Here is a 12,065-nt window from a genome sequence, read left to right as displayed (position 1 = left end):
AGACTGCTTTTCCAGCTCACAGCTAGCTGAGAGTTCAGGGAACAAACAGAAACCTTTGGTCATGCTTATGTAGGCACCATGTACTTACTGCTACAGTATGGTTGGAATGGAAGGGGGGTGGCCAGGCCTCCCCAACTCCTACTGCCATGCATATAGGTATATTCCACACTTACATTTTACCTGTGAAATTCTCTGAAAATTAACATCTGAACTCAGTAATTTTATTTCAGAATAAACCAAATGCACTGCTATCACAGGAAATAGCAGTGATCACTGAGACAAAAGACTTGTCTTAGTTTTAGATCTTTGTGCTTTTGTAGTGTAGAATTTCACCTAAACATTTTTTTCCCTGAAAGGAATACCTGTTTGTATGTAAGCCAATAGTTACTGATTATATGATTGGATTCCAAAAGAAACATGCCATTTCTAAGGAAGAATCAAATTAAAACTAATTACTACTCTTGATATTTCCTCTAAATATTACTTTCTTAAAAATAATGCAATTTTAATTACAAATGGAATTAATTGAACACAAACACACACACACAATCATGCCATAAACACTAACTAGTCTTCCAATAATGTGGTATGGAACCAACCAAAAGGTTAGGGAAGAAAATAAATAACCAAATCTACGAAGGAGCTTTCCAACAGAAAGAACCCAAATTTAACATACTATGTATTTTTTCATTTATCATCTATAAAGAAAATATATTATATTTTATTCTGTTTTACTTTTTAATTCATGAAAAGTTGTTTCCTTTTTATATTTTTTCCTTGTGGTTATTTTTTTTTAAAGTAGGTCTTATCTACTTGGTATTTCCTAGAAGACTATATAGTCAGCCAGAGAACTACTGTGATTATGTAGTTTCAAAGTGAAATTTTCAAAGTGAAATTTTATAGGGAAGTGATTATTTACACTTTCTAAAACTCATTGGCTCTACAACCTTGCACTTTGTTTGTCATTTCTGCATGAAGGGACCACCCCTTGGTTATGATATGACCTCTGTACCACTCCAGTGGCACAAAGGAACTGGGATATTGATTAATCTAACCTTTCAGGAAAAAAACTGCTGCAAAAATAGAATGTGTGAGTGGGAAAGAACTGACATAACTGACATAATGGCTATTACCAACCCCTTGCAGCCTTTTGGATATAAAAGCATTACACTTAGGCTCTTCCTACCTGCCCCTTGGAGCAGCCCGAGGTCAGAGCAGACTTGAACCTACTATAATTTAGGCCAAGTGCTGTAATGGGCCTTAAATTCAAGCTTGCCCCTAAATAAAGACACTGTAAAAAAGGCTGTACCCTTAAGCCTCTGTTTAATGAGCTTAAAGTCCGGGTACAGAATGTTCAGAGTATCATATACTGCCTATATACAAGTGTGGAGGATGCTCCAATGCGCTGTAATTACTAGGGGTGCAATCATAAACATTTTCTTGGCCAATACTGATAGCCAATTATTAACCAGCCATATCAGCCGATACCGATCCAATAGCCAATTTACAGGAATGTAGTGGAGCAGCTTGGAGAGCAGCATACTGCAGGTAAGTCTGTGGAAGGGAAGGGATGTTGGCTGGGAAGGGGTATGAGGGGGCAGATGGAGGCCCCCACAGTGAGGGAGGGTGTGAGGCAGGGGCAGGCGCTGGCCAGCCAGAGAGGTGAATGGGACCCCAGGGCCAGGAGTGGGTCGCACATCCCCTGCCCGCCCTGCAGCAAGGGGTCCTGAGAGAAAGGCAGCAGAGTGGAGTGCCCCAAGCAGAGGCAGTGCTAGGGGGTCTTTGAGGGGCTACAGCCACCCCAAACTTTGCCCTAGCTCCCCCACAGCCACCCCTCCCAGTGCCACCACTGCCCACCTTGTGCAGCTGAGCCTGCTCTGCTCCTGCCCATTCTGAGCTCAGTCCTGGCCCAGTCCCCCTCCCCAAGAAAAGGCTGGCACCACCCCTGGCCCCAAGCCTGCAACAGGCAGCCCGCCTCTGCCCCGTGCACAAATCCAGGGGCAGGACATGCCCCCTATGCCTCCCCTGGGGGTGCGTGCATCAACAGGGAACTGCCCTCCTCTCCACCACCCTTGCACCCCCTGGATGAGCTGCCCATGGCTCTGTGTCACTCCCAGACCTGGGGTTGTATTCACCACCCTGGCTGGGCAGTACCTGCCCCTGCCCCAGCCCCACTCCCTCCCTCACCATGAGGGCCTCGCTCTGCTCCCTCCCCCCACCCCTTGCCCCAACACACTTACCAACTAGACTCTGCTCTCCAAGCTGCCAGGTTGCATTCCTGTAAATCAGCTATTGAATTGGTATCGGCTGATGTGGCTGGTTAATAACTGGCTATTGGTATCAGCCAAGAAAATCTTTATCGGTGCACCCCTAATATTAAGCCATTTAGGAAATCACTCATTTGCAAAGCCTTGACCTGTATGAGGTGCAGTACAATGTATGGGCCATTTCTATGCACTCCCAGTTTGTACTTTGCCTGCTGTATATCAACAACATATGGAATACTGGTAAGGTAGGAGAGGAGTAAGGAACAAAGAAAAATCCTCAGTCATAGCAAAACTGCAACATAAATACTAGCAGTTAGGAACAGGTATCACTAAAGCGACTAGATAAAGCACCAGTTTTTCACATGGGTATTTTCAAGGCGCACTGCAGCAATATATATACAAAATATTCTCTATAAGCCAAATCAATAAAAATGAGAGGACTATCCCTTGCCAGGGCAATGCTGCTGGCAACTAATTTACTACTCATTAAAAAGTACAACTGTATGCTTCTTCTTCTCCAGCTGTGGAATAAGTGAGCCAAAACTAAGGCTTGGTTATCAGTTGCTGAGTACCTGCAACTCCCAGTGAAGTAAAGGAGGATGGGTGGATTGAGATATGTGATAATCAATGTGTCGAAGGGCGAAACAGTCTCTGTTGCAAGGCAATCTCACCGTAATTAGCTTTTAAGAATACCAGACTAAAAGAATCTATTTTTGTAAACTGCAGTTGAGCTATGCTGTTCATTCAATGAAGTACTATGTACCTGATTTTTTATCTTATTTCTTTCCTGGAACTGATGGAAAAGCACGCAGTTGAGTGGAAACAGTACTGGACTATGAATCGGAAATCAGGTTCTGGCTCTATTTCTGGTTCTGTCACCAACCTGCTGTCCAGCCTTGGATAAACCAGTTCCCATCGCTTTCCTGGAGCAGAAGCAGGAATCAGCAAGCAACCCATGGCCCGCAGAGTCACTAGGTGTATCCCATGGTACTGGGACTTCAGTGATGTTTGGCAGCGGGAGCTTGCTCCACCATGCTGTGGCCTGGCAGCAGAGAGCTTTCCTGTGCCATGGTACAGCTGGACACTTAGAAGCAGCAGCAGCAGGGACAACGAGTGGCAGCGGTCATGCCCGCCTCAGACCTGAGCCACCTCTTTCTGGCCTGCTACTGGCATGGTTGCTACCTGCTGCTTTACACTCTTCAGAGGTCTTACCATGAAGGGCTCAAAGGTACCTAAATTTCAGCTAAAGCCTTTAAACACTATGCTACAGATAGCTAAAAGAAAATATCATCACCGCTAGTACTGCCTAAAGTTGTACTAGGAAGTGCTAATTATTAAGGAGATCATATCAAGAAGTGAGCTGTATTGCTCCAGTCCCACTGCTTGCTGCATGCCTGGTTCTTTTCAATATGATAACAAAATCAGCTCAGCCTGAGCAGAGTGGGAAGGCTTGCTCTCTTTTTACATTAGACTCATTGAAGGAAAAAATAAAGGGCAATTTCAGGAAGGAAAGAGAGAAAATAATAACTGTCATATTATAGTGTTTCTCTGTCACTTCAAGGTGCCACTTAGCTGCTACTGCTAATGTTATTTAAGATAAAGATATAAAAACAAATTATATACGGTTTCAACTGGGTATAATATTGTAGTTCACTTCCTTCCCTAAAGTATTGAATAAGTACTGCTATATATTGCCAGATGTCCCATCCATATATTTCCATAGCTGTTGAAGGAATCACTGTGACTTTTTCATTTATACGGAGGCAGTGAAGATGTTAAAGAGAGACACAATACTGTAATAAATCTTTCTCCAATGATGTGTCATAATTTTACACTTCATAACTACAGAATGACTAGAACTAGTGCATCTCTTTACCACCTAAGCAAAAGGAAACACTTCATAAGTTAATAGTACTATGACACACACACAAGTAATTCTCAGCACCTGCATCCTTACTGCATTGTTACTGTTATGTATGACCTGAAGTTTTTATTCTATCCCATAGCTTCACATTTATTACTATCCTTGTGTGTTAAAAAGCAGTTCCTTTTATTTTAGGTTGCCTATTGTGTTTGGATTTGGTATTCTTATGCCCCTCTACCCTGACACTTGCCTGGTGCTGGGCTGTCCTTATAAATTTGCACTTCTCTGATCCAGTTTATCACTGAGAACCAGATGAGGTCTATTAGTAAACCTCTGCATTAAGAGCCCACTGAGCTCAAGGACAATTCCATCAGAGCCCAAGGCACAATCCCTGCTAGAGCTCCATAGTATCTGATTCAGCCTCCCACTGCCCGTCTTCCTGGTGGATTTCATCCCTGGAGGCATAATGAAGGAGCAAACACTGCCTTGCTCTGGGCACAGAAACTGCAATTATGGTTTGGGTTGGCACAAGGGGTGTAATGTAAAGGGATGAGCAGTAGTGTAACTGGGGAAGGAGAGGTGCAAATGAGACAGCTGCTCAGGGCACTGCCTTTGTGGGGGATGCAAAAATAGCCACAACCACAGCAGCAATTGACTGCCTCACTTAGATTGGCACTGTGGCAGAAAGTGCTGCCTCAGGTGTCATGTGGCTATACAGGACACAGAGTTGCCTACCTGTGCTTCTGGGGTGGGGGAATATAGTTTTTTGTTCTCTTCTCACCCTCTACAGAGGAACACAGATTAATATAACATGATCTAAAGTGGTCTATGAGGCCCAAGTCAGTGGTTTTTTTAGGCCCTATTGCTCAGTTTTGCCTTACCAATCTGTTTGAGGCGATTTGCTATGAAAGCTAAGAGATCACTTTTATCACATCTCCCCAGTTAGCTTATTCCTTCTTTCTTCAATATACTTCCCCTAGTAGATGTCTTGTGTTCACTTCGCCCCCTCCTGACATATACAGGTGCTCGTGAAAACTCATTCCGCTTGCATAGCCTATATAAAAGTGCTTCCAAGTCTGTATATGTACAAAGAATGTCTTCTTGCACACCTGTGATTGCAATTCTCTTGGCTTCCTGCAGAGATATTTCTCTGAGCATAAAAAGGGAGACATACTACCCTCTCTTCCCTGCATACCTGGCATCAGATGAAACTAGGCAACCCCTACGCGTCAGAGGGACATTTTCCTGGCCAGCTCACAAATTCAACAGTCTAGAAGGTACTCAGGCATAAACATCTGAAACTGTCTGATCTCACGTGCACAGCCATTTCTCTATCAAGCAGGATCATCCCTAAGAGAGGCATCTTTTTCATAAAATCCTTTGGAAGGAAAACATTGTGGACCAGAGCTTTAAGCCACATACAGATGTATTATGGATTGCTGTCACAATAGGGTCTGGTGCTGAGAGGTGCTGAGCAGCTTCAACTTCTACAATGACTTTAACTTAAGTTTTCCATGTATAAAGATTTAAAGGATTAGACCCATAACAAATCTATGGTTTTGATTCTAACCTTCAAGAGGAAAATATCTTTAAATAAAAACTGTATGTAACTATAATTTTCATTGTTTAAACTAATCTGCTAGATGGACAGAGAACAACACATTTGAGGCTATCTCAGACAGCCACTGCCACAATATTCTTTACATCAAATGGCTTTAATGAAAGCTGCTAATGTGAAGTCTCTCTAAGTTTTTACCACAGTTTAAATCTTGGTACAGACAGTAATTCAAAAAGACAGGCAAGATGCGTGGGTTTTCTGATCTCATTTATGCTGGAGGAATGAGGAATCTACACACTTTACAGTTACAAGAAACGGAGGTTTATTTCTGTGCTCTTGGGAAGACTAGTGGAGAAGTTAAAAACAAACTAATCAACACATCCAGAACTCAAATACTCCAAGCTGGAAGATTTTAATCTTTCAAGGCTTTAAAGGACTGAAAACTGTCCAAAAAAAAAAAGAGGGGAAATGGGGAGGAGAGAGGAGAAGGGGAGAAGTGGGGAAAAATAACTATATACCCAATCATATACATTTCCATTTTTACTTTTAAATGAGTTTAACTTCAATAGAGATCAAACAACATACACAACAATCTAAAGTATTACAACAAGGTCAGACTAATAACAGATCTGATGGGAGCTAGTTTCTAGTGCAAAACACTATCCTTCTTGAAAAAATGGCACTGCAGCATCCTCTGTTCTAAAACAACACTTTATTGTGCCAGATACCCATGTTAATGATAAACCCACAGACTGCAGGGTAAATCTGCCTAGGAACTTATTGTACTTCTGTAATGATCTGTATGGAGTTGCTCTGAAATGCTTCTATTTGAAATCCTTACCAGCTTCATGGTTGCGTTATTCTGTTCCCACCGCCACAGCATCACACTCATTTTCCTTACAGTGCGCCAACCAAGCACCTGCCCGAGGAGGCACAACCAGGGAATGCTACAAATCCATCTCATGCGTGTCTCCAGTACCTTAGAATCCAGGTGTTACAGTGAGCTTCCCCCCCATCCTGCTTGAAACAAGACATTCCCATGTTGCTGCTATTTTGGAGAGTTAGATTTCTTGTGGATGGAGCAAAACCAGAAACATTATGCACACATAATCTCTCTCTCACTCCCTCGCTCTCTCTCTCCCTCAGCCAAATCAAACAACCCCTGAAAGGAGCTCAGAGGAGGCAGCTGGGGCTGCAGGAGTGAAAGCAGGACAAGGAAGTCTCCCCTCCCCCTGCAACCACAGCCCTTCACAGATTGGTCATTCCTGGTTCAATGGGCCGTTCATCTTTTTAGAAAAGAATTGCATTTAACCCCTTCAGGAATTAATCTTTTTGGCCCTGCAAGTCTGCGAGGGATTAAAATTGGATGAGCTGGAAAAGGGGAGAAGGGAAATAAGTATGGACTACTTTTTAATCCTTCAGCTCCTAACTCCTCAAGATGCTTTGTTTTGGTTTTTTGTACAAAAGTAGGACCAAGTTTAAGGTAATTATTATTAAAAAACATAGAAGACAATGGGTCAAACTAAGGAGAAGCTCCTTTTCTTCATTAAAACACAAAGAACTGAGTTACAAGAGGCTTCTTCATTTACTGGGCCTGATAAAGAGGCTGACATTTGAAGCAAGTGCTTTTATTTAGTACAATCCAAAGGACTTTTTATAGCTCCCACACGGATTTTCTTTCCTTCCTTTTTTTCCCCCCCTACAATCACCTCAATAACATGGACCCAGAATGTTTTCTCTGATTCAAAAAGGAAAAGTGAAAAAAGGTTTTGCACGTGCAGTTACACTTGTGGAACTCAATGACACAGGAAATTACTGATACCAAGGACTTACCTACAGTTTTTAAATGACTGGATATTTCTATAACCATTAAGGATATGGAGAGTTATGATAAAGATAATGAAACATTAAGAAGAGATTAAACTCCATGCACAGGACTTAAAGCCAGTCTGTATTAAAGATCAGGATGCTATCTCTGCTGGAGGCAAAGTATTCCAGATCTTCATATTGTGAGGTTCCTCTGGTCCTGTTCTGAGTCAGAGACAAAAATCTGGACTAGAAGGATTTTAAGCGTGATACAGTATGGTAATTCCTATGAAATCCTCAACAGACTCCTCTCACTACCATCACCATATTGACTGGGCAGCTGACTTTCCCTTAACAAAAAAATGTATTACTACCACCCAAATGTGGAAGGCTAAAGCAAACCAAGCAAAGACCCCGAGCTCAAGTCTCAAATACAGGGTTGTCAAGTGTCCACACAGTCTAAAAAAAAAAAAAGGGAAGCTAAAAATGCTCATCTGTAAAGTCCATAAAAATGGAGACTTCTGTAAAAAACTAAGTACCTGGGACCCTGATTGAAGATCCGTCATCTGTACGAGGCTGGATGTTGAAGGACAGACAGAGTAGAGCAGTGTTACCTGGTGTCTGAGTGGGAGTGAGACACCCTGCAGGGAGCTTTGTGGCTCACTGGCCCCTAGGCATGGGCTGCTGCCAGGTGCCTGTAACGCTGCTGGGTTGTATAGGCAAGACCATACATCCTCAGGCAGGAAAGGGAGGGAGGCGTGCAGGTAGGACAGAGCTGTGGGACTGGGGTTGGGGGGAGAAGCATTGCATGGAGATTTCATGCTTGGCATGGGGACAGTGGGGCTAATATTCTGCGGGTGAAGAACAGTGCTGGATGTGGCTGGGGATATCAGGGCGTGGGGTGAGTAGGAGACCCCTGGGATGGGGGGAGCACAGTTTAAAAACATTGCTGCAATCAATCAGGGTTGCCAATCCAATAATTTTTTTTTACTGACAATCTGCAAACTTTCTGCTGACAACCCTTTTTTTTTCCTATGGTTGGTGTGAAACCCCTAAATTTGAACCTGGCCCTTCTAACTGCCATTCACAGCCTGGCAAAAGGGTCATATTTACATTATGTAAAACATATATCAGTAAAAACACTGGTCAGTATAACAGTTTGGTTGTCAATAATACATTTGCAGATAATCTGTAAAAATGGATTTTCTTGGTTTGGAAATCCTGCTCAGATATGTCTCTGTTTCCTTGATCACCCTCTTTTGGGGTTCCGAAGTTTCCAGTCATCCTGCCACACTATCAAAAAGGTAACAAAGCCTAGACAAGGAGGATGCATCTTAGACATCTCTACATTTTGTACTTGAAGGCCACCTCATTGTCTCTGCCTCCCAGTTCAGACCCTGACTCATGGGAAGACAGCTCAGAGGGTAGGACAAAAAATAGTGCAATCAGGACAGCTGAAAGCCTTGTGATGTGGTTCATGGGGAGCAATAAGTTCCATGATCACCAAATTCCTGTGTACCTTGGACTATGAACCCAAATGATATAGGAGTTACTCATTTTTAGCATAATTTGAGCTCCTATAAGTAACTTCCTAGGAAAAAGATATGCCATTTAAAAAGAAGGTCCATTCTCTAGAACTCAGGAACTGCCCATGTTGCAATAAAACAGCTTGCAATATAATTTCAGCCAGCTGAAGTCCCAGGACAAAATCAGAACTGAAGGCACAGACTAGAGTACTTGTACCTGAATAGTCTGATTGATGCCTGCAGGGGGCAAAAGAAAGAGCTATTTCAATCTGAGCCCATAGTCCAATGAAGCAAGGGTTTTCTTTTGGTAATAGCTCTTATTTTATTGTATAGTTGGGAGAGATGTTAGACCAGCTTTGGGGTACAAAGTGCCCTTCCTCAAGTTGCTCCAGCAATAACATTCCCACAATTCAATGACAAACTTAATAACACTAGGGAAATTTGCTTCCACAAAAATGAGCCTGTTTGGTTGAAAACTGCCCCCATCAGGTCATTTTACTCTATTCCCAAGTTTCTTCATGTAACTATCAATAGGTTGCTACTGTTAAAATATTTTAAGAAGAATCAGGAGAGGAACATTTACAAAATGATTTTGCACGTGCAGCCAAACTTTTATAGGGAAGATACATTTCTTACCTAACTGAACAAATCTCTCCAGTTATTTTGCCTCTGCACGTCACTCTGCCCTTGCTTTCATTCTTTACTCTGTAACAGTATTATTTCACTTTGAACAGTATTTTTAGATTTGCTGTGTATGAAAAACCCTGAGCAGAAAATCCTCTGATCATTTCCACTTCTGTAAAAAAAAAAAATCCCTTACTGTTTTAGGCAGAGTAAATCACTAGACATAAAGAAAGAGATACATATACACAGAGAGCCTTAACCTCATTCAACAAGTTATATTTGAAGTACAGAAGTAAAAATTTTAATCCTTTCTTGAGAATAAAAGAGCCTTGTTCCTTCAGTTCATGACAACATGGGCCAAAGCACTTGCACAGTCAAATCTTCCTTGTCAGCTTTCTACACATAAGTGAGTACCCTGCTGAAAGGTCACTCTCACAACATTCAAACTCAGAGTGGGTCACAGCCTATTGGAACATTTGAAAATAAGATGTAGGGTTTTCAGGAGGGTCAAAAGCAGATACAATAACCTGCTGACAAGACCATGAACGAACGAATGAAAGAATGAATACATACGCTCCAAGAGAGAAGCCTGGATGTGAAGCCAAAGGGATTTTTAAAAGAATTATGTAAGAGCATCTTACCAGCACTCTGAATTTGCCACCATTCCCTAAACTGAGTTTAAGTGCCCTTTAAATGGTGCTGACACAGTGGAAACAGTGTATGGCCTTTCCACCAATGTACTAGCACCTGGCAAGACTTCGTGATTAAGATTGTGCAGTGCATCCAGGAAGTACAAAAATCCAACAGAAGGAAAAGAAGTAGGGGGGAAAGTTGCATTAAGCCACATTTGTGTGTTTTTAGGAATTGGGGCTACACTAGGGCTCAGTATGGCTTGGAACATAAATCAGAGCACTTCCAGACTTGCTCTAGGTTACAGTACCCCTTCAAAATCTGGGTGCCTATATACAAGCAGGGAGGCTGCTCCATGTGCCAGGCTGGAATTGCAGCACACCGAAGCAGATTTGATTAATTGAGTCTGTTAGAGCGTGGCAATCACCATGCTCCAGCAGTGCGCTGCGTCTTGTGTATTAGCGTCCTCGTGCTTCAAAACGGTGGCAGGGGAGCTTGATCTAAAGCTTGTTCAATGAACTTTAGATGAAGTGCCCTCACCAGCATTTTGAAGCTGAGGGATGCTGATACACAAGACACTCCAGGTGCTTTAACTAGAGCAGCTCTCTGAGCCGATCTAATTAAAGCACCCCCCCCGCCCCCCGTACACACACTGACATACTCCTGGAGCATGTGTATAAACACCCTAGGAGGCTCACTCAGCACCTTGAAAAAGCTCAGAATCTCCTGTCCCACACCCACTCTGCCTCATTTTATGGGGCTTGTGAAGAGAGCAACATAGACGTCAGAAAATAGTCCTCTGCTGTGTCTTTATGGGGTAAATCATTCTTCATATAGCTCAGTCCCACCATGCTACTACAAGGGCTTATAGGGGCCAGAGGCCAGGTGGAATCTCTGCTTTGTTGGGGGATGTTTGAAATTTATATTCAGATATGGAATTAAATGGCACCATTTAAGGATGGATATTGTGAATACCTATAAAAATCATATAAATTAGCATACAGAATGGAGGCATGGGATAATCCCAGTTTATCAGCCTGAAATATTACTTGTATGGAGCAAAAATCCTAAGGTTGGAGTACAAATTCGATATCAAGTCAATAGCGCCTTAAGAAACAAATGAGCCTAACATCTTGCAGGCAAATGCATGTCTCTTTCAGGCACATTTATGTAACAGACTGTTGTGAACTCATCTATGATTGGGCATGAAGAGTCCTTCCTTACTCCTGGAATCCTGCTAGGGTTGCCAGGTGTAGCTGGCATTTATTTGTTCTCTTAAAATGTGTGAGTTGGAAGATGTCTTTCATTCAGGTCACTCTAACAAAGTGAGAGAGATAATATTTGAGTCCAAGTTGTGAAAATCTTTGTATGACTTCTTACACCCTGACAGCATCCCTGAGGGAGTTCTCTCCTCATCGCTGTACACTGGCTGCAATGTCAGACCTAAAAGGTGCCTTACCCATCCAGCTCTTAATTTAAAAGGGAAAGAAGAGTGGATCCATGCTTGCATCTAAATCCTTCAAATACAACACACAAGAAGTTTCCCCAGATGGTTTCCTATAAAGGTTTTTAAATGGTGACACAGCAAAAAGAAAGAGAGAGAAAGCTTCCTCCACTGCCCTAAATGCAGTCTTCATACAAGGACACTGCTTATTGCTCTAATGGGCCTCTAAATATCCCTATTAATGTGCTAAACAATACTCTTGTTATCCACTTGTGGGTCTTCATTGACACAGAAACAGCCTATACAGCACCCTAATGAGATATAACTCTAGCTCTCAGTACTCTCC

The 12,065-nt window shown here is 42.4% G+C and overlaps 1 protein-coding gene across 1 annotated transcript in view; it reads right to left on the bottom strand.

Annotated features, from left to right (window-relative positions):
- The window catches only part of NAV2 (neuron navigator 2), a 420,322-nt gene that overhangs the window by 340,583 nt on the left and 67,674 nt on the right, over window positions 1-12,065 (bottom strand).

This window comes from Alligator sinensis, unplaced genomic scaffold (genome assembly GCF_000455745.1).
Source record: "Alligator sinensis unplaced genomic scaffold, ASM45574v1 scaffold442_1, whole genome shotgun sequence".
NCBI lineage: Eukaryota > Metazoa > Chordata > Crocodylia > Alligatoridae > Alligator > Alligator sinensis.
Note: the sequence above shows the minus strand (reverse complement) of the source record. Positions and strands in the feature narration are given on the sequence as shown.